The following is a 23432-nucleotide window of genomic DNA, read 5'->3' as shown; positions in this document are numbered from 1 at the left end:
CAGCAATCTGCCCCATCATGTCCAGCATTCTGCCCCCATCATGTCCAGCATTCTGCCTCATCATGTCCAGCAATCTGCCCCCATCATGTCCAGCAATCTGCCCCATCATGTCCACCAATCTGCCCCCATCATGTCCAGCAATCTGCACCCATCATGCCCAGCAATCTGCCCCCATCATGTCCAGCATTCTGCCCCATCATGTCCAGCAATCTGCCCCATCATGTCCAGCATTCTGCCATCATGTCCAGCATTCTGCCCCCATTATGTCCAGCATTCTGCCTCATCATGTCCAGCAATCTGCCCCATCATGTCCAGCATTCTGCCCCATCATGTCCAGCAATCTGCCCCCATCATGTCCAGCAATCTGCCCCATCATGTCCAGCATTCTGCCATCATGTCCAGCAATCTTCCCCATTAAGTCCAGCATTCTGCCTCATCATGTCCAGCAATCTGCCCCCATCATGTCCAGCATTCTGCCTCATCATGTCCAGCAATCTGCCCCCATCCTGTCCAGCATTCTGCCCCATCATGTCCAGCATTCTGCCCCATCATGTCCAGCATTCTGCCCCCATTATGTCCAGCATTCTGCCTCATCATGTCCAGCATTCTGCCTCATTGTGTCCAGCATTGTGCCCCATCATGTCCAGCAATCTGCCCCCATCATGTCCAGCTTTCTGCCCCCATTATGTCCAGCATTCGGCCCCCATTATGTCCAGCATTCGGCCCCCATTATGTCCAGCATTCTGCCCCCATTATGTCCAGCAGTCTGCCATCATGTCCAGCAATCTTCCCCATCATGTCCAGAAATCTGCCCCATCATGTCCAGCATTCTGCCCCATCATGTCCAGCATTCTGCCCCATCATGTCCAGCTATCTGCCCCATCTTGTCCAGCATTCTGCCCCATCATGTCCAGCATTCTGCCCCCATTATGTCCAGCATTCTGCATCATTATATCCAGCAATCTGCCCCCATCATGTCCAGCATTCTGCCCCATCATGTCCAGCAATCTGCCCCCATCATGTCCAGCAATCTGCCCCATCATGTCCAGCAATCTTCCACAATATGTCCAGCATGCTGCCTCATCATGTCCAGCAATCTGCCCCCATCATGTCCAGCATTCTGCCTCATCATGTCCAGCAATCTGCCCCCATTATGTCCAGCATTCTGCCCCATCATGTCCAGCATTCTGCCCCCATTATGTCCAGCATTCTGCCTCATCATGTCCAGCATTCTGCCCCATTGTGTTCAGCACTCTGCCCCATCATGTCCAGCAATCTGCCCCCATCATGTCCAGCATTCTGCCCCCATTATGTCCAGCATTCTGCCCCCATTATGTCCAGCATTCTGCCTCATCATGTCCAGCATTCTGCCTCATTGTGTCCAGCATTGTGCCCCATCATGTCCAGCAATCTGCCCCCATCATGTCCAGCTTTCTGCCCCCATTATGTCCAGCATTCTGCCCCCATTATGTCCAGCATTCGGCCCCCATTATGTCCAGCATTCTGCCCCGATTATGTCCAGCAGTCTGCCATCACGTCCAGCAATCTACCCCATCATGTCCAGCAATCTGCCCCATCATGTCCAGCATTCTGCCCCATCATGTCCAGCATTCTGCCCCATCATGTCCAGCTATCTGCCCCATCTTGTCCAGCATTCTGCCCCATCATGTCCAGCATTCTGCCCCCATTATATCCAGCATTCTGCATCATTATATCCAGCAATCTGCCCCCATCATGTCCAGCATTCTGCCCCATCATGTCCAGCAATCTGCCCCCATCATGTCCAGCAATCTTCCACAATATGTCCAGCATGCTGCCTCATCATGTCCAGCAATCTGCCCCCATCATGTCCAGCATTCTGCCTCATCATGTCCAGCAATCTGCCCCCATTATGTCCAGCATTCTGCCCCATCATGTCCAGCATTCTGCCCCCATTATGTCCAGCATTCTGCCTCATCATGTCCAGCATTCTGCCCCATTGTGTTCAGCACTCTGCCCCATCATGTCCAGCAATCTGCCCCCATCATGTCCAGCATTCTGCCCCCATTATGTCCAGCATTCTGCCCCCATTATGTCCAGCATTCTGCCCCCATTATGTCCAGCAGTCTGCCATCATGTCCAGCAATCTGCCCCATCATGTCCAGCAGTCTGCCATCATGTCCAGCAATCTGCCCCATCATGTCCAGCAATCTGCCCCATCATGTCCAGCATTCTGCCATCATGTCCAGCAATCTGCCCCATCATGTCCAGCATTCTGCCCCATCATGTCCAGCATTCTGCCCCATCATGTCCAGCATTCTTCCCCATCATGTCCAGCTATCTGCCCCATCATGTCCAGCATTCTGCCCCATCATGTCCAGCATTCTGCCCCATCATGTCCAGCATTCTGCCCCCATTATGTCCAGCTTTCTGTCCCCATTATGTCCAGCATTCTGCCCCCATTATGCCTGCAATCTGCCCCAGGCCCCCCGGATCGTCGCTTTCAATTAAAAAAAAAAAAAGTTCTTCCTTACCTGGCTGCGCTCCAGCGGCGGGCGAGGCTCCCTCCAGTCCACGCTGCTGAAGCGCGCACTCACCGGCGACTGACAGTGATGTCAGATGCAGGCGACGGGTGCGCTGCGGCTGACGTCAGCTGCCAGCCTCCGATTGGCTGGCGGCTGTTAACTATTGACATGCGGGCCCACATCATATAAAGTGCTAAATAGCTAAGGTGCTTACCCATGTGGGGATGGAGAAATGAGTGGAACAGTGCACGCACTAGCCCCAATGCGCGTTTTGTCTTCCTCGGGGGGCTGCATATACCACCATCGCGTGCCAGATATATATAGGGGGTCCACAGGTGTTCAAAGGTGGTGCTGCTGCCGCATTAGCAATGGCGCATGCGCAGTGAGTGTTCAGCCGGACCGCGCATCACTTCCGGCAGTCCGGGCAAAGAAGCGGGCAAGGGAAAATCTCCCACTGATGTCAGTACCTGCGTCTAGCCCAAAGGACGCCTTTCAGTGATGCGAGCCGGAAATGACCACACTGCGCACGCGCACAACGCAGTGCCATCATAATTGTGGGCAGATGTATGGGCAAAACTGTGGCACACTACGTAGATATAAAAGTGTGGTATGGACACTCACTGCACATGTGCCGTTGCTAATGCGGTGCCACCTTTAAACACCTGTGGACCCCTATATACTGTATATCTGGCACGTGATGGTGGATTAATAATGACTTTTTGTACTTTTACTTAAAAAATTATTTCACCTCCACTTCATTTACATTTTGATTCTCTATTGTTTAATGTAGCCCCATAGGCAGCCTCTATAGTTTAATGCAGCCACATAGGCATCCTCTATAGTGTAATGCACCCCCATAGGCAGCCTGTATAGCATAATGCATCACTATAGACAGCCTTTATAGTATAATGCAGCCCCATAGGCAGCCTCTATAGTGTTATGCAGCCCCATAGGCAGCCTCTATAGCAAAATGCAGCCCCATAAAAAAAATTCACCTCTCTTCCTCCTGGTTCTTTCACTGCTCAGAGCTCCTGCTCATCTTTGGACCGCAGGTGCCAAGTAGTGACGTTGTAAGGGCTTAACAAGAGCGTCCGGTATATATAGTTGAAGATGCCACAAATGCAAGCTTGTGACCCTGTTGGAGGAAAAGTTGCAAAATCTCGAAGAGAGGTTAGCTACGTTGAAGATCATTAAGGAAGGTGAAGAGTTCTTGGACAGAGCAGAATTATCTCTTCATGTTACAGAAAGAGAAGAAATTCGAAGTGCACCTGAAGAAACAGAGGATTGGAGACATGTGACCCAGAGAAGCAGGAGGATCAGGAGGCAGTCAGCACCCATACTGCTCAGAAACCAGTACCAGGCTCTCACGCAGGAAAACGATGAAGAAATACATCAGGATAAGACTTTGCCAACAAACAGCAACCTTGTACGCCTTCAGAGTCCTCCTGGATGGAGAAAGAAAAATGTTGTGAAGAAGAAACGGAGAGTGGTGGTCATGGGGGATTCCCTGTTGAGAGGAACAGAGGCCGCTATCTGCAGACCGGATATAACTTCAAGAGAAATGTGCTGTCTTCCAGGTGCAAAAATTAAAGATGTGTCTGACAGGATATCAGGACTCTTCAGACCTACAGATGACTACCCATTCCTGCTACTACATGTGGGGACAAATGACACCGCAAGAAACGACCTGGAAACCATCTGCAGAGACTTTGAAGACTTAGGCAAGAAAGTGAAAGAACTGGGAGCGCAGGTGGTCTTCTCTTCCATCCTCCCAGTGGATGGCCATGGAACAAGGAGGTGGAATAAGATTCTGCAGGTGAACAACTGGCTACGTCGATGGTGCCGTCAGCAACGATTTGGATTTCTGGATCACGGAGTGAACTACTTATACGATGGACTACTTGCTAGAGATGGGGTGCACCTTACGAAGACTGGAAAGCAGGTATTTGGAAATCGCCTTGCTACACTTGTAAGGAGAGCTTTAAACTAGAACAACATGGGAAGGGAAGCAAAAGACCAGAAAAAGCCATACACCTGACAAATGCTACTGAGAACTCTGCTATTAGAAGTGGAAAGGAAGAACAAAGACGAAAGAATCTAATTAAAAAAAATATTGGAGAAAGAGAAACCAATCACAAACTAAAATGTTTCTATACTAATGCACAAAGCATGGGCAACAAACAAGGAGAATTGGAACTACTAACACAGGAAAAGAAATATGATGTCATTGGAATCACTGAAACTTGGTGGGACAATACACATGATTGGAATACAAGACTAGAAGGATACAACTTATTTGCAAGAAACAGACTTGATAAACGAGGAGGGGGTGTCGCATTGTATGTTAGAAATGCGTATATCTGCACAGAGATTGAAGCTTCAGAGACTGGGAGTTCTGTGGAAACTGTTTGGGTAAGAATACAAGGACAGAACAATGGAAAGGACACCATTGTAGGCATTTACTACAGGCCGCCTGTGCAAGCTGAAGATATGGATGAACTCTTTATGCATCAAATGGCCAAGTTCTCCAAAAAATATGACATAGTTGTCATGGGAGATTTCAACTATCCAGACATTTGTTGGGAATCTCCCTCAGGCAAAACTAACAGGTCAAGGAAATTCTTATCCTCTCTTGCTGACAACTTTATCTTCCAAAAGGTAAAGGAGAAAACAAGGGGAACTGCTACCTTGGATCTAATCCTTATAAACAGGGAGGAAATGGTTGAGGAGGTAAAAGTGGCTGGGACCCTAGGAGGTAGCGACCATGCTATTTTAGAATTTTGGATAACTAGAGGCGGAAGACCTGTGAAGACTCAGACGTCAAGGTTAGATTTCAGAAAGGCAGATTTTAAGGGATTCAGAAAGAGAATTGGAGGGATCCAATGGCTGGATATCCTTAAAGACAAAAATGTCCAGGAAGGATGGGAAATCTTGAAAAATGAAATTCTCAAAGCACAGTTGTTAACAATTCCGAAAAGAGGGAAGAATAGGAAGCATTTAAGGAAACCAGGATGGATGAACACAGAGCTTAAGCACATGCTAAAAAGGAAGCAAAAAATGTTTATAAAATGGAAAGAAGGAGGCATATCTAAAGAAGAATATAATGCTGTCTGCAGAACCTGCAAGGCACAAATCAGATTAGCTAAAGCTGAAAATGAATTGAGGCTTGCAAGAGATGTCAAAAGCAATAATAAAGGATTTTGGGGATATGTCAAAAGTAAAAGAAAAGTCAAAGATGCTATAGGATTTTTACAGGATGAAAATGATGAAATGGTAAGACAGGATGTTGAGAAGGCTGAACTTTTAAATTCCTATTTTGCATCTGTTTTCTCTCAGAAAGGAAATGTAACATCAACTGTTATTCACTGTCCTATTAAGGGAATAGAAGAATCCAGGATATCTATAAACAGAAAGATAGTGAGGAAACACTTAGTTAACCTAAATGTATTCAAGTCTCCAGGTCCAGATGAATTACACCCCAGAGTACTGAAGGAGATAGCAGAAGAAATTTTTGAACCCCTCTCCATAATCTTTGAAAATTCTTGGAGAACAGGAGAAGTGCCAGAAGACTGGAGAAGAGCAAATGTTGTTCCTATCTTCAAAAAGGGGAAGAAGGTGGACCCAGGCAACTATAGGCCGGTGAGTCTGACTTCTATACCAGGAAAGATCTTTGAACAAATTATTAAACAACATGTATGTCAATACCTGGATAAGAATGAAGTGATTAAACAGAGTCAGCATGGGTTTGTAACTAATAAGTCATGTCAGACTAATTTAATTTCCTTCTATGATGGTATTACTGATTGGGTGGATCAAGGAAATGCTGTAGATATAGTATATCTTGACTTCAGCAAAGCATTTGACAAAGTCTCTCATACAATCCTTATTGAAAAAATGACTAAGTATGGAATGGACAAGGCAACTGTTAGGTGGATTCATAACTGGCTTAGTGATCGGACCCAAAGAGTGGTCGTAAATGGCTGCACATCCAGTTGGAAGAATGTCTCAAGTGGGGTACCACAGGGCTCTGTCCTGGGCCCTGTATTGTTCAACATCTTTATCAACGATTTAGATGAAGGAATTGAGGGTAAACTGATTAAATTTGCTGATGACACAAAGCTAGGAGGGATAGCTAATACTAGAGAAGAGAGAGAGAGGATTCAAAAAGATTTAAATAAACTGGAGAAGTGGGCAGCAACTAACAGAATGGTTTTTAACAGGGAGAAATGCAAAGTACTACATCTGGGCAATAAAAATGAAAAAAGCATATATAGAATGGGAGGAATAGGGCTAAGTGACAGCACATGTGAAAAAGACTTGGGTATACTAATAGATCACAGACTGAATATGAGTCAACAGTGTGATGCAGCAGCAAAAAAGGCAAATGCAATTCTAGGATGTATTAACAGAAGCATACAGTCTAGATCACGTGAAGTAATTATTTCCCTCTACTCCTCTTTGGTCAGACCTCATCTGGAATATTGTGTCCAATTTTGGGCACCACATTTTAAAAAAGACATCAACAAACTGGAGCAAGTTCAGAAAAGAGCGACCAGAATGGTGACCGGTCTGCAAACCCTGTCTTATGAGGAAAGGTTGCAGGATTTGGGAATGTTTAGTTTGCAAAAGAGAAGACTGAGAGGAGACTTAATAGCTGTCTACAAATATCTAAAGGGCTGTCACATTGTAGAAGGATCAACTTTATTCTCATTTGCACAAGGAAAGACTAGAAGCAATGGGATGAAGCTGAATGGGAGGAGACACAGATTAGATATTAGAAAAAACTTTTTGACAGTTAGAGTGATCAATGAGTGGAACAGGCTGCCACGAGAAGTGGTGAGTTCTCCTTCAATGGAAGTCTTCAAACAGAGGCTGGACAGACATCTAACTGGGATGATTTAGCGAATCCTGCTTTGAGCAGGGGGTTGGACCAGATGGCCCAGGAGGTCCCTTCCAACTCTACGATTCTATGATTCTATGATTCTATGTGCATATATTAATATATGGTTTTACTAATGTATACTTGCTAGGCGTTGGGTTCCTGCCTCTGCACAGGAGGAGTCCCCACTGCAGAGGAGACTGCTCAGCAAAGGCGTCGATCCCGACGTCTTGCTCAGGCTAGTGCTGTTGGGTTGGTTGCTGCTGGCACCTCTGGTTCAGCTTTAGCAATCTGCACTAGTCAGCAGCGAGCAGCTCCGGAGTCTAAGTCCTTTTTGCAGCCTATTGAGCATGCCCATGGGACGACCTCTCACTGGAGGTCGGAGGTCACAAGCTCAGGTCATCAAGCAGCTCAGATTGGACTTTCAGGAAGGTCTCGGAAGGACGCTGCTATAAAAGGCTTGCATGGCGGCTAGGCATTGCGCTATTATAGACTCATATGGTCAGTGGTATGTGTGATGATGGATGCTTGAGATTGGTGACTGACTCCTTATAACTCCCTCCCTCTGGTTGTGCTTGTTGCAGGGTTTAGAGTATAGAGTCAGCGTATATTAGTGGCATTGTCTAGCGCCACTGTGCTATCCAGTCACAGCACCTCATTCAGCGCCATTTTGTGCCATTCAGTCCTAGGCACATTAGTACTGCATTTAGCAGCTGCATCCGCCAGTGCGGCGCTGTGCACAAGTCTAGTGCTTTCCTCCCTAGTCTGGGTGGTTAGTGGCATTTGTCAGAGCGGCGCAGTGGGCACTCGGTGCACTATAGTTCTGATACCCTCTTTCTGGCACTGCAGCCGTGGCGTCGAGCGCTGGTGGTCTAGAGCAGTGGTCCCCAACCTTTTTTGCACCAGGGACCGGTTTCAAGCAAGACCATTCTTCCATGGCCCGGCAGGGCGGGGATGGAGGTGTGACAGGGGCGGGGCTTTGGTCATAAGGGGGCGGGGCTATGGACACGGTTGTAGTGTAGCAGTGCATACTTATAATTAAATAACATTTATAATGTGACTCAACTCACCATAGGTTTTGAATGAGTGCTCCATCACCCCCTTCTCCCCATCATTGCCTTCACCCCATCACTCCCTTCTCCCCATCATTGCCTTCACCCCATCACTCCCTTCTCCCCATCACTGCTGTCTCCCCATCATTGCCTTCACCCCATCACTGCCGTCTCTCCATCATTGCCTTCACCCCATCACTCCCCTCTCCCCATCATTGCCTTCACCCCATCACTGCCGTCTCTCCATCACTCCCCTCATGGCCTTCTCCTCATGTCCCCATCTCCTCCAGGGCCAGGCTACACAAACACAGACAGACAGACAGACACACCACCTCTCTCCTCTCACCTGCCCGCCGCCCGCGCTTCCTCGCTCTGACACAGCAGCGGCGCGCTCCTCTCTGTGTCAGTCAGAGACAGGAAGCGCGGGCGGCGGGCAGGAAGCTGGACGGGTCCTTGCAGCTCCACTCCTGCTATTCCCTCTTGCAGGCAGCGGAGCTGCTTGGATCGCTCCCTGGCCGCCGCTAAGAATTGCTGCGCGCCGCCCCAGCCCCCGCTACGCCACTGACTGCCCCTGGCTCCCTTTGTGTCCGCGGACCGGCAAGGGCACTGCAGCGGCCCGGTGCTGGGCCGCAGACCGGCGGTTGGGGACCCCTGGTCTAGAGGGACTCTTTTCTCTGTCTCTGGGGTTGAGTCCTGTAAACTTGTACTAGTGCTCACGCTGCCGAGCCCTGTGAGGTTAACAGGCTCTGGCGTTTGTTTCAGCGGCTCTGTGCAGTAACAGAGTTCGCTTTTGTACACACCAGGTCAGCGGTTACCCCGCTGGTGTTCAGTCAGTACACTGCGATATAGTGGACTCCGGGTAGCGATCGCACTTTTTCATATTTTATATTTAGTGCGATCCGCAAACCCTAACATATACTGTTATATTGCTTTATGGTCGGGAAAGTGCAATACCCTATTTAGTCCTCTAGCTGGGGAAGATGGGGTAGAGTTATGCTCAGGATGTGTATAGTTAAACGTAGGAAGGGTTTACTGTGGTGTTAAGCCGTGGAGCATCTGGTATTTTAGTGAGTTAGGCTAGGGGAGCCCAGACAGCGCAGTCAGCCCCGCAACATTGTGAAGATAGTAGCCCAGCCATTTTGGGCCAGAGGGCCAAAGAGAATAAGAGCACAATATACAGCAGCAGAGTGCAGAACAACAGAGTTTGCAGCAGGGCAGGCTTAATTAAGGCATTATGTGGCAGATTGCAAGATTTATGGAAAAAATATACAGCTACATAGGGAAAACCCTGAAGGTGAGAAGAATGGAGCAACAGGTATGCTGACAGAGAACTGTGATGTGTATGTGAGGGGAGGCCAGGGCATGCCTGGGCTGTTTACCTCAGCCATGACTACCGCTCTGGCTGAACCTTACACTTGGCATAGTCAGCAGGATGCCGAAGTCGTGCAGTGTGGGAATGCTGTAAAAGATGAAACTGATGTGACAAGAAAAGATGAGACTGAAGATTTGAGAAAAGTGTCAAGTGTTTCAGATGTTCTGGAAAATTTGATGTGAATCGACACTCTGCAATGTGAAGATATCATGAAGAGAGTAGAGACTGAAATTCTGAATGTGACCACTTAATTGGATGTGACTGAGACTGTGTTGGACTGATAATGCTTTGGTGACTAAAATGACGGTCATGAAGATGGCAGTGAATGGCGTGAAAGAGGAGAATGACAGCTGTGACTCCACCCTTCATTGGTGTGTTGTCCTAGAAAGAGTGCTAAAATCTACCTGTAACAATCTCTGGCCTGCCCATGGTGGATGTGGCTAAAAGAACGAGAACCCCGCACTCCACTATTGAATATTGCAAAATGGGTGGAGAGGTTCAGGATTGCCCCATCTTGGAACAGGTGGGGCCCGCATGAGGGTGGTGGGTGCGGCTGTGCAGTGTCATTCCGAGAGTCGAGACCGGCAGCGATGGAACATTCCTGCAGCAGTCACTGCAGAGGAGTGGGACGTCTGGAGTGGAGGTGGTGGCAGGAGGAAGAGCAGGCTAGATGCAGGCAACCAAGTGGTGCTGCAGATGATATACCTCTCTTATCTGAACCTGGAGGATCCTGGCAGCTGCTGGGACCAAACCACCAATCCAGAGATCTGAAGTCGCAAGGCCCAGCAAAGTAAGAGCCTCTTTGGCAGGAGCCATGGGACCCCCAGCTGCAACAGGATCCTCTATTGCAGAGTCGGAGCTTCCACGTCAACCTCGGGAGCTGGAATCTTGTCATTGGGAACCAAAGGCCGGGGAAATGGAAACAGCAACCGCCCCGGAGGAACCCGCTCTGGAAGCCAAGCCAGAGCTGGAACTACTTCTTTGGGATCCAGACTGCACAGTCCTCGTGGAGGAATACGGTGATCGCTGGATGGGCACGGTAAGACGACGACACCCGGAGGTGGTGAGTGCACTTCAGCCTCTGGCCCCGGACGGCTGGTCCAAGCCCCAACCCCCCATTACTGAGGTCCGACCTGTCACTCGGCCTCCCATCACTGGCAGTGGGCCCATGTATAGCAGTACCATGCTTCATGGTCTGCCTCTAGTTCATCAGACCCAGGGGTCCAGGCCCACGACCCGTGACAGTGCATCACTTGGTTCATCGTGGTTCCACAAGGCAATGGAGGACCCCTTCCCTGCCCCTGGGCAGGCTGCCTGGATTGAAGGGGTGTTCCGACAGAAGGGAGAATGGGAGAAGGGGGTCTGGGTGGAGCTGCGGCATCCTGGAGGAGGCGCTATGGCTGGCCGACGCACCAACGGGCAGCTGGTGTACACTGACGTGGACCGTGGTTACAGGTTTTTAGGTGAGACAGAGACCAATGTAAAGGTATATGTCAATTACAACTTGTTGAAGTTTGGAAAATTCTTACAGGAGCGAGATTGGGTCACGTTTTACATGGAGGATGGTCCTCGCGGTTTCTATGCTGTGGCCATCAGCCTGCAAACAGAGGAGGATGTGGAACTATATACGGGCTCAGAACAGGCCCAGTCTCTTCTCTGTACTCAGGATACTGCTTGGCCAAGCGCTGTGTCTGCCATGCCCTGGCAGCTCCCGACTTCTGCGGCCGCAGTCGTCAGCCCAACCCTGGGTACAGAGCCTGAGAGTTGACAAACGGGCACGGGACAGGTGACATTAAACTGCTACCGCTGAAAAAAATACGGGACTGTTCCGCATCCCTATGAACACTGTGCTTGTTGCGCCACAATAATTTGGGACTGTCCCACATCCCTAGGGGTGAAGAAACCCTGGTAGCACTCCCAGAGCTGGGAGTACTATGGTTGAAGTGACCAGAAGTTGACTTTGAAGTTTTTTTGTTGTGCCTGTGGCGCCCTTTCTGCTGGATAGCAGAATATTTCATGAACATAAGTAATGGGTCCCTGGACTAATGGACCGGGTGCAGCCGCGGCAACAGACTGAGACTGTGTTCTGGGACCAGGCAGCATGCACGTGGCACTCAGGATGGTGCCATACACAAAGGAAGGGGGACGTCTCCCCTAAAGAACTATTGACCTCACGGACAGGTCATATCTTGTAAATATGTTGTACATGTAACCTGGAGGACTGTGAGCCAGGTACCTTTTAAGAGAAAAGGACTCTTGTGCGGTTCTGCCTACGAGGAGTATTTTATGTACATAATAAAGTTTTTGGGTAAATGGTCAGGGATGACTATTGTTAAAGGAGGGAGAATGTAAGGTGTTAACAAGACTGTCCTGTATATATAGTTGGAGATGTGCATAAATTAATGTATGGTTTTACAAATGTATACTGTTATATTGCTTTATGGTAGGGAAAGTGGAGTACCCTATTTAGTCCTCTAGATGGGGTAGAGTTATGCTCAGGATGTATATAGTTAAATGTAGGAGGGGCTTACTGTGGTTAAGCCGGGGAGCATCTGACATTTTATTGAATTGGGCTAAGGGAGCCCTGACAGGCCAGTCAGCCCTGTAACATTGTGAAGTTCTGGGCCAGAGGGTCAAAGAGAATAACTGTGCAGTATACAGCAGCAGAATGCAGAACAACAAAGTTTGCAGCAGGGCAGGCTTTATTAAGGCATTATGCCGCAACTTGCTAAATGGCCAGATGCCCTTTTGTCTGGGGCAAAACAGACAGGGGAACTCCCAAAGGTAGTGAAGCTGGACAGCAAGGATGCTGTGATGCTGACTGGGACGGGACGACCCAGGAATGTTCTGGAAGGTGACAAAGAGAATATAGGGAAAGAATAGAAGCCAAACTGTGTTACCTGACATATATGCTGTAACTGAAGTGAACGGACCGAGAACGTATAAGAGTAAAGTTTCTTGTTTAAAGTTGGAATTGGACTGTGTCTCCGTTTGTACCAAGATTTATGGAAAAAATATACCTAGGGAAAGCCCTGAAGGTGCGAAGAATGGATCAACAAAGAACTGGAATGTGTATGTGAGGTGAGGCCAGGGTGTGACTGGGCCTTTTTTCCTCAGCCACCACTACCGAACTGGCCGAACCTTACAACGTCATCACACTCGGTGTCAGTGTTGGCGTCGGTGACGTCAGACGCTGACAGGGGGATGATGGGAGAGGGAGCATAATGCTCTTCTTCTTATCAATGTGGTCAGCTGTATCGGCATCTAGATCGATTTTCCCTGCTTTGCAGCTGAATGTAACTGTATCTGTGCGATGTGTATGTGGGTCGCCCTTCCAGGGCTGTGGGGTACTCGGTACCGGGCCGGTCCTTCAGAGGGGAGTGTCACAGCAGTGGTGACCCGGTCTGTGGCCCTGGGCGCCCATGTAAAAGAGGATTGACTGACGGGAATAAAGTTTATGAATGATTCGTGACGCCACCTGTGGTGTTTTGCAAAGGAGGTGTTAAGCCGACGCTGCAGACAGATCCTCTGGGACAGATGGTGGGGTGCAGCAGTGATGTTATAGCCCTCCACAGGCAGGGCCGTTGGTCCCAGGGCAGTGTAGATAGGTGTTGGGAACGAGGGTGCAGTGTATGGCACAAGGATGTAGCAGTGCCGGAGAGTTTGTAGGAAGAAGGCAAGGACGCAACAGGGTGCAGTTTCTTTACCTTTACTTGGCAAATGCAGTCCAGGGTCCCGATTACAGATGGCACAGGAGCAGGCTAGCCTGGAAGCAACTCAGGAATCTCTCTCTCAGATGGGTTGTGTAGTCTCCTTCCTAGTGCTTAGTTGAGGTACATGCAGCACTGTGTAACATTGAAGTTCCTGCTTCTTGTCTTCTCTTAGAACTACCTCGTATGGCAGACAGCTGTAGCCCTCTATCTCTCTTGGCTCACCCATCGCTGTTGTGCCCCCGAATCTTAGGTGGGAATAGAGCATTTACAGCTTCCTATTCCTCTGGTTTCTGTTGCAGTACCTTCAGTATCCATACAACCGTGGAGACCAGGCTCCAGATCATGCGCTATCACTGGGAGGGAGCTCTCTATCCTCAGTTCAACCTCCCGCTTCTCTCCACACGTCTACACTCATTGCCCTCCTCACACTAACTCCTAATTTCCCTTCCTGGCCCTCAGAGAGCACTCCTTCTCCAATTCTGGTTCAGAGCTCCCTCTGCTGGCCTGGAGTGGGAACTGCGTTGCATGACATGGTTAACTGCTAGAGAGACCCTTCATTACCTCCAAGCCTGACATCACCCTCGCTGGAGGAAGGCATTGCCACTGTGGCGACCATAATCCTGGGGTGCGCCACATTTGCCGATACAGTTACAGTAGCGTAGCTTCGGGTGGGCCACTTCTGAGTGCGGGGCCTGGGGCGACCACCCCCTCTGCCCCCTATGCTACTGGGGGCCATTCTAAGGTGTTGTGCATGCATTTTTTTTTGCCTCCCATTGAGGTGAATGGTATTCGGTTATGTGTGGCGAATATTTGATGAATTAATGAGCGAATAAAGCAAATTCGGTGAACGTAATCCGAACCAAACATTGAAATATTCGTTCATCTCTAATGATAACACCATATTGTGCACATGCCTTTATTACCACCGGAAGGCGCATCAATGAACAAAAAAGACTGGAGTCAAAGCTTAGGAAGGAAATGAAACACTTGGGAAGAGTTGCAGTTGCTAAGACAGGAGAAGGGACTATGTGAGTATGACATTCTTTTGCTTTTTAACTTGTTCAAAGCCCACATTAATCCTGAAAAATCGAGTCCCTAAACATCGGATCCCTAGAAATTTGGAAAATTTTCTTGGTTTATAATTGATTCACTCATCCATTCCTTACACAATAGTATTCTTCTTTACAAGCATTATTTAAACGTATTAAAAAATATACCTTTCTATGCTGGAAAAAAAGATTTTTGTAAAACAAGCGCAATAAACACATTTAAAAAGAAAAGACATTTGAAAATAAGCTGTACAAACCAATGAAAAAAACAAACATATTTGATATCTCTGTAATCGTAACAACCTGTATAATACAGTGAACTCATTATTTATGGTCGACCATCGGCTTTCCGTCTCTGGCGAAGAAAATTGCGTGGGAGCCAGCGCAATTTGTATCGCTTGGAGGACGGAACTTGTGGAGCCAATAAATAGGCTTCCACATGAAAATCCTGCCATACGGATGCCATACGGATGTCACACGGATGCTTAGATGTGAGAAAATCGCATCCTTGCATTGCATACGGATTACATACGGATCACTGTTCAGGGACCATTTCTGCGATTCTCAGCCGTGAAAAACGGACCAATTTTTTATACGTTATGTGTGACGCCGGCCTAAGAGTCACAACTTTTTTTTCTGTCAATATAGCCATATACAAGCTTGATTTTTGCAGGACGAGTTGTAATTTTGATTGACACCATTGATTTGACAATAAAGTGCACTGGAAAACAGGAAAAATAATTCCTAGTGCGGTGAAACTGAAAATAGGTACAATCCAACAATTGTTTTTTAGGTTTTTTATTTACTATTGTCACTATGTAGTAAAATGGACTTGGCAATATCATTTCCCATGTCAGAGTTTGTTTTTTTTTCCAAGTAGTGAAAAAAATTCTAAAATTTGTATGAAAAAAAGTTTTTGCTTTTGTCGCCAACACGCCATTTTTTGAGATACTTAGCATTTTCATTTTTTGGGATCTGGGGCTGGGTGAGGAATTATTTTTTGCACCCTGAGTTGATATTTTTATTGATGCCATTTTTAAGTAAATACAATGTTTTGATTGCTTCTTACTGCATTTTATTGCAATGAAAACGTTCTTCTGATATTTTGATTTTTTTTCTGATTACGCTGTTTACCGATCTGATTAATTTACTTTACATTTTGTTAGATCGGACATTTCTAAATGCAGCTACACTAAATGTGTATTTTTTTATTGTTTTATTTTCAATTGGGCAAAATGGAAGTGATTTGAACTTTTCTTTTTCTTTTTTTCATATTTTTAAAAACTTTTCCCTCTATTTAATAGGCCCCTTGGAGACTTGAAGCAGTGATTGTCTAATCGCTTGTGCCATACATAGCAGTACTTTAGTACTACTATATATAGCAGAAATCATAATCTCCTATGAATGCTTGCCATGAGCCTGCATTCAAAGGTGTATCATAATGACAGGCACAGGGTTTTGTGCAGGCCCCCGGCTGTCTTTACAACCCATTTGTGCCCCGATCATGTGCCAGGGGCGCCACTGGGTGGAATTTTAAACGTGCTTTCAGCTGGCGCGTATTACATACCATTGTCAGAGATTGACATGAGGATTTAACTGGTCAATAGCCTTAAGGGTGCTTTACACATAGCGATTGCGCTAGCAATATCGCTAAAGCGTCATCGTTTTTGTGACGCAGCAGAGATATCACTAGTGATATCGCTACATGTGACACTAACCTCTGACCGCGCCCCCGCTGGTTATCGCTGATCGCACGAGATCGGCCTGGTCCATTTCTCGTCGTTGGCTTCCATGCTGGCGCCGACGAGCGAGCCATGGACGCAGGCGGAAGACGGTCATCATCGCTGCGTCTGACAGGTAAGTGACAACTGCCGACCGCTGCTGCATCGCTAGTGAGATCTGCCTGTTTGGCAGCTCACTAGTGACCATTTAGCAATGCACCAGCGATCCTGACCGGGTCGTATCGTGGTCGGGATCGCTGGTGCATCGCTAAATGTAATGGGGCCTTAAGGTGGAGCTCCTATCTTCTCAAAATTGTTGAAAGTGTATGACATATGAGGGGAAAGATGCGGGTTTAGCATCGGAGCCTGCACCAAAGTTAGCGACATGACATATGATGTAAATATACTCCTAAAGTTGTGAAATGCCTGACATACTTCCTTACCAGCATCATTGACTAGAATGGTGTCTATCTGGATTCCTTTATGGTATCTGGCATTTTATCTGATAAAATTGTGCAACATTAACTGGAACTGTGACAAAGGAGCCCCCAAAACAGATGAGAACAGAATCTAATTTCTATATTTGAGTGATATGCATATGTGTATATGGTGTATATATGTTAATTATGTGTATAGTAAATGCTTGGATATGTGTGTGCAATGTATACACCTGTCTCAGGTCTGGGCTCTGCTCCCTACACTCCAGTCTGCTAAACTTTCTTGTGCTCCACATCAGGCTTTACAAGTAGCTCAATTTACTCTCATGCGTTGAACTTTCTAGACCTATGTAAGGCTTCCCAAGACACACATCTGTGTCTTGGTATTAAGACTTTTTAGCACACTTTTATATTGTCTGTGTACAGTTCCTGTCCACAGTCTCCAGGATGACTCCTGCCTGCCTGTTGTTTCCAATCACTATTTACCGGTCTGTGGCTTTAATTAACACTGCTATCTGTCTGCGATCTTCAGTATGTCTGTTATCTGCCTGCAGTAACCATGGTATTCAGACTTTCTTGTAATCTGGAGTTCTGTCTGCAACCTGTTCCCAGTCTTCTAGGACCTCTGGTGCATATCTGCCAAAGGTTTCCAGGACATCTCCTAGCTATCTTCCGGTTCCATGGTACTTAGACTTTCTTGTTACTCCAGAGTTTTGTCTGTTACCTTTCTGCTGTCCCCATGCACCTCCTGTGTGCCCTTGGCTACCAGTTCTTCAGTTTCCTGTCTGCCTGCGACCTTCAGTAACTCTGCAACCTGTCTGTGCTTAAAAAGATATGTCATGGCTGCCAGCAGCTCCCATTCCCCCAGTTAACTTTCTGTGTCCTACATGCCTTAAGCCGGGGTTACACTGCGGTATGGCAGTCCTTTAGACGGACTGCATTACACGGCGGCATAACGCGGTGTAACACAGTCCTTTAACACTGCCATTAACCCCATTAGCTGGCGCATCGCAACGGATGCCATAAAGAGGCATGCGCTCGCGATGTGTCATCATTCAGTGACGGAGCCTCGGAAGCGGGCTGCAGGCTCCATCACCGCTAGCGCAGATGAATCATCTGCACTAGTGGTATAGCATAACGCAATCGCGTTATGCTATAGCGTTAACGCAGCCCGTCAATGCTATGTGTTGAATGGGCTGCTTTAACACAGTGTGACCCTAACCTAAGCCATCTGGTGCATCAATGCCCATGGCCCGTGTGCCCATCTGGACCTTGGACTTAGAGGATCTACCTCAAATAGTGAGCCCCTTCTTCTAATGTATAATATGTGTATCTATATGTTCAATATATACATGCATGAGTAATGAAATATGTGTGTGTCATTGGCCTGGCACTGGAAATCACACCGATGAAACAATTATTACTTATAGGTAGATAGAGAATAATTTTGCAGACGGTAACACCCTTTAAATTAGTTTGTTAAGTAAAATCTACAGAAAAGACCAATTTATTACAAAAAAGAAATGAATAAATTATATATACAATTAAAGCTTTGGGAATTTCTGATAAATAGCCTTTGTTCGGTGTATGTTTGATTGTTACCATAGGAAATTGGATTTCTATCTGATGAACTTGTGTGCATAACTGTAGCAAGGTTGTTACATGATAAAGTGACCTCGGAAAAAGTACATCATAATCAGCTCTTTGATAACAACTTGCTTCGCCGTTTTAATGGATTTTTTCTGAAATGAATCCCCCCTGAGAACTGGCTGACATCATAAATAAGACTCTGTTAGCATCCCGCTGCTCATGAAAAGCTTTTTCAGAATAGTCTCACATGTATTAAGGAGTTCAAAACAGATTAAATACCAAAGTTTGATTTCTTTAGTGGTTGCAGTGTAGGTCTATCTGAGAACTAATGTTCTGTGGGATTCATGCATATTCAAGCAGCGTTCAGATCAGTCCTCAGTTGCATCTGCATCAAATATGGAGACATAAAATGTTTCGTTGACTCTGAGTGCTTTACCTACCTTATGTCTTCCTATTTCGAAAACGAACACCGTTCAAAAGACTTTATTCCCAAAAGAATGGCACAGTATTTTACATCTTAAATGTTATATGTGTATGGTAGGAGAACATCTCAATATTCCAGAAGATATAAACTATAGATAATCGGTAAAGTCAGCTATTAAAATACCACATGATTACATATAAAATACATATTTGAAATGAAAGTAATATGAGAAATAAAGATGGCCAAAAAGGAGGTCACTCACTTTTCCAATATTGCAGTAAGAGTATCAAAAATACTTCTTGAATATTTTGAAATTCGAAATTGTTGACTTTGCTAAATATTCCCCCAAAATTTAATTTGCGACAAATAAATCTCAATACTGGGAAGCTTCTAATTGCTCGAAAAGTACAAGGAAGAAGACAGAGAGAAACAAGCTTATACTCTATAGGAGAGGAAGAACCAGCTTACCATCAGGGGTTATACTTCACAGAAGAGAAAGGACCTCACTGACCATAAGAGATTACTCTCTACAGGCAAGAGGGAACACTGCTGAACATAAGAACTCACACTCTACAGGAGAGAGAGGACCTCACTGACCATAAGAGATTACACTCTACAGGAGAGAGAGAGGACACTGCTGAACAAAAGAGCTTACACTCTACAGAAGAGAGAGAGGACACTGCTGAACATTAGAGCTTTCACTCTACAAGAGAGAGGACCCCGCTGACCATAAGAGCTTATGATCTATGATTTACAGGCGAGAGAGGACACCGCTGAACATAAGAACTTGCACTCTACAGGAGAGAGGATCCTGCTGACCATAAGAGCTTACACTCTACAGACGTACCCAGTGACCCTGAACATTGAAATTGACTCTGCCTTACAAACTGAGCTCCACCGAAAACCACTGATTTGTGATAGCCCTGGTTCTGTCCACGACTGTAAGGTTTGATAATCCACAAAATGTGACAGCGGCAGGGTATTATCGGGAAGCCTACAATGCAGCAAGACAATAACCTACTCTCTGATGCCTCAACAGTGTGAGAAATTTCAGTAAATTTGACTCAGACTTTATCCTTCGTGGATCCATCCACTCATCTCTAGAAGTTTGTTATCCCATGAAATTAGTTCTACTATTGGAGACAAGTGAATCAGTTTGAGCAAAATTATATTTACTCAAATTTTACCTAATTTTACCAAAAAAAATCTAATTTGCCCGAATCCACAGCCTTGTTATGCTCTGTGTTTCTTTTTCTGTCAGGTGCAGTTTCTTCTTCTATCTGGTGTGGTGTCTTAGGCTCCTGACATTTTCAGAGCTGGATAGCCCTAGCATAATCATTACATCTCAAGGGGTCTAGTAAGTTGTGAGGTCATGATGATGCGGGGCCTTGTCATTAGCTGAAGGAAGACAACTCACTGGACCTGGAGCAGGACTGCATGGCAGGACATGTGAAGGGTAGGTTAAAATTTATTTATTATGATTTGTTTGTTTGTTCTGTTCTTGGAACTGGAGAAAAGCACAATAAGGTACAAATAAAGTCAATGAAAATCAAATGCCTAAGTCTAAGTCAAGCAAATCCTCCAAATTCAATTTTCTGCACATTTGCTCATCCTTACCTAATAATGCTCTGAGCCACCACTGGAGACTGAACGAGTGATGGATGGATAGTGCATAGATACATAGAATGTAAGGTTGTGATAAACTTGCTTGGCTATGTCTAAACATCCTTGTTATCTTGTTATCACCATGATGAGTAGAAGATCAGTAGAATGATTATCACATCTTCCATAGAAAATTTTGATTCCAAAATCAAGCTTTTTTCAAAGCGAAAAGTAATCAAAGACATATAGTTCCTGCACATCATCAGTGTCTTAGAACTTTATATAAGAAGTTTGCTTGATGTTTATTATTGCATGCAGAATAATTAAGCAAAATAATTGAAGAACATACAATACAACAAAATGATTAGGAATTTCAAAAATTGACTTTTGTATTAAAAAAATAAAGTTGAATTTTGACTGTTCATTTTCTGAAAATCACAGGCGTCTTTGGTTTATGAAAAAAAGACAGCAAAGACTTGGATGGGAGTTTTATTTAACCCTGAGGCTTCAGAGCTGAGCCTTTGTATAGACCAAGGGAACTTGAAAACGTAAAGCTCGGAATATCTGCCCTTCTTTACTACCCAGTTTGCTTTTCTTGACCTTATTCTACAAGTGATTTTCTTAACTTAGAGTAGAACAAGTAAAACTTATTTTTAATGCTGTCTTAAAACAACTTTATTTGAATTTATACATGTCAATTCTTAACATTGACCCAACGCTATCCCGCCAAAGAGATAAATCTCCATTAACCCCTTCACGACCAGAGGTATTTCCGTTTTTGCATTTTCGTTTTTTGCTCCCCTTCTTCCCAGAGCAATAACTTTTTTATTTTTTGGTCAATAAGACCATGTGAAGGCTTGTTTTTTTGCGGGGCAAGTTATACTTTTGATAGACTGAATTAGTTTTAACATATCGTGTACTGGAAAATCGGGAAAAAATTCCAAGTGCGGTGAAATTGCAAAAGAAAAGTGCAATTCCACAGGTTTTTTTTTCCATGTTCACTAAATGATAAAACTGACCTGCCAATATGATTCTCCAGGTCATTACGAGTTCATAGACACCAAACATGTCTAGGTTCTTTTTTATTTAAGTGGTGAAAAAAAAAATCCAAAATTTGTTTAAAAAGGTGCCATTTTCCGAGACCTGTAGCGTCTTCATTTTTCGTGATCTGGGGCTAGGTCAGGGCTTATTTTTTGCACGCTGAGCTGATGTTTTTATTGATACCATTTTGGTGTAGCTACTATCTTTTGATCGCCTGTTATTGTATTTTATTAAAATGTAGCGGCAGCCAAAAAAAACGTAATTCTGGAGTTTTTACTTTTTTTCTTGTTGCGCCGTTTAGCGATCGGGTTAATTTTTTTTATATTGATAGATCGGGCGATTCTGAACTCGGCAATGCCAAATATGCATACATTTGATTTTTCTTATTGTTTTATTTTAAAGGGAGTGATTTGATCTTTTATTTTTTAATATTTTTAAAAACACTTTTTTTACTGTTTGCATGCTTCAATAGTCTCCATGGGAGACTAGAAGCTGCAGTATTTTGATTGCCCCTGCTACACACAGGTAATGTTTAGATCACCTGTGTGTAGCAGAAATGCTCACTTGTTATGAGCACCAGCCAACGAGCAGCGCTCATAGCAATCCGGCAGTGACAACAATAGAGGTCTGCTGCAGACCTCTGGTCGTCATGCCGACCCATAAGTAACCCATCGATATGCACCCCTTCTGAGGAAGATAGACATCGAAACGCGCGTCAAGGGGTACACTGAGACTTCTGACACGCTGGGTAATTATTCATCTCTCTGGCTCCTCATTATATACTTATGATTGATACCTGATTTTTCTACTATGCACCTTGAGCCATGGTATGCATTTTTCTCTTGTCTCCGGCTTCCCTCATGAGGTGTTTACTTATTTGATTTATGTTTTGATGTATTCATTTACCGAATCCGTTAATAGTATTAACCCTCTGCAAGCCTCATTAGGGGCAGCCAGGGATGTTAGCCCAGTAGTGTCCAGGTATATTCATGTATTTACTTACACCCTATTGTTGAAATTTTTTGCACTCTGCACTTTTCTCTATAGATGAATATTGCTGACTACTACTTTATAAGTGTACCTTGAGACTAAAATTCATTATGCAGGTAGTTGCAGATTGCTTATAATTATGGATGCAAAATAATTACTCTTTTGACATTATCCATCCATTTCTTGAGCCCAGTGTTTTGCTTATTTTTTTCCATATGGTCTGTATACATCTCCAAAACACTTCCTTTTAATATTTTTAAGTGTATGTTTCAATAAAATTTATTTTTTATATATTACTATGTTTGGAAAATTTATTTTTGCTCTATATAGGTGTTTGATTTAAACTATAGAGGTCTGCTGCAGACCTATGGTTGTCATGCCGACCCATCGGTGACCCGCAATCATGTGACAAGGTCACTGATGGGTGGGATTCCAGTAAGCGCGAGTTAAATGTCGCTGTCAGAAATTTTATGTTTATATCAGCTGACATATGCCCGGAAAGGTGCGGACTCAGCGCCAGAGCCCACACCAAACAGGGGGAGTCAGACATTGGCGTACTATTACTCCAGATGTCAGAAAGGGGTTAAAACTTTACTTTTATTTCTTTAAAAATTAAAGCAAGGGTATCCAATCAAAAGCCACAGGTATGGTTAGGGTGTTATTGCTTTTCCATAGATAAATACAATCTCCCTTAACATTTCTTCCTTTATGGTGACTGTACAAACACTATTGGTCTCGGAGTGATAACAAATCACAAATTCTTCAGAGATATTTAGTCATTTCATTGTTGATATGTAGGATTAACATTGAAGGGAATCTGTCAGCAGGTTTTTGCTACCTTATCTCAGAATAGCATGACATAGGTAAATAGACCCTGATTCCAGCAATGTATAGCTTAGTTTAATGGGTACAGCAGATCTTACACAAACACAGTTGTTAGGTGCAGCCTGCAGCAGAGCTAGGAAAGTTAACCCTACCCACACCAGTTTTTGTATGTACATAGTCTGTTGAAAGTGAGCTGCTTATTACAGGAGGTGACAGAATTGGACTAGCAAGAG

Source organism: Dendrobates tinctorius, unplaced genomic scaffold, assembly GCF_039654945.1.
Source record: "Dendrobates tinctorius isolate UK_male_01 unplaced genomic scaffold, ASM3965494v1 ptg000086l, whole genome shotgun sequence".
Lineage (NCBI taxonomy): Eukaryota > Metazoa > Chordata > Amphibia > Anura > Dendrobatidae > Dendrobates > Dendrobates tinctorius.
Note: the sequence above shows the minus strand (reverse complement) of the source record.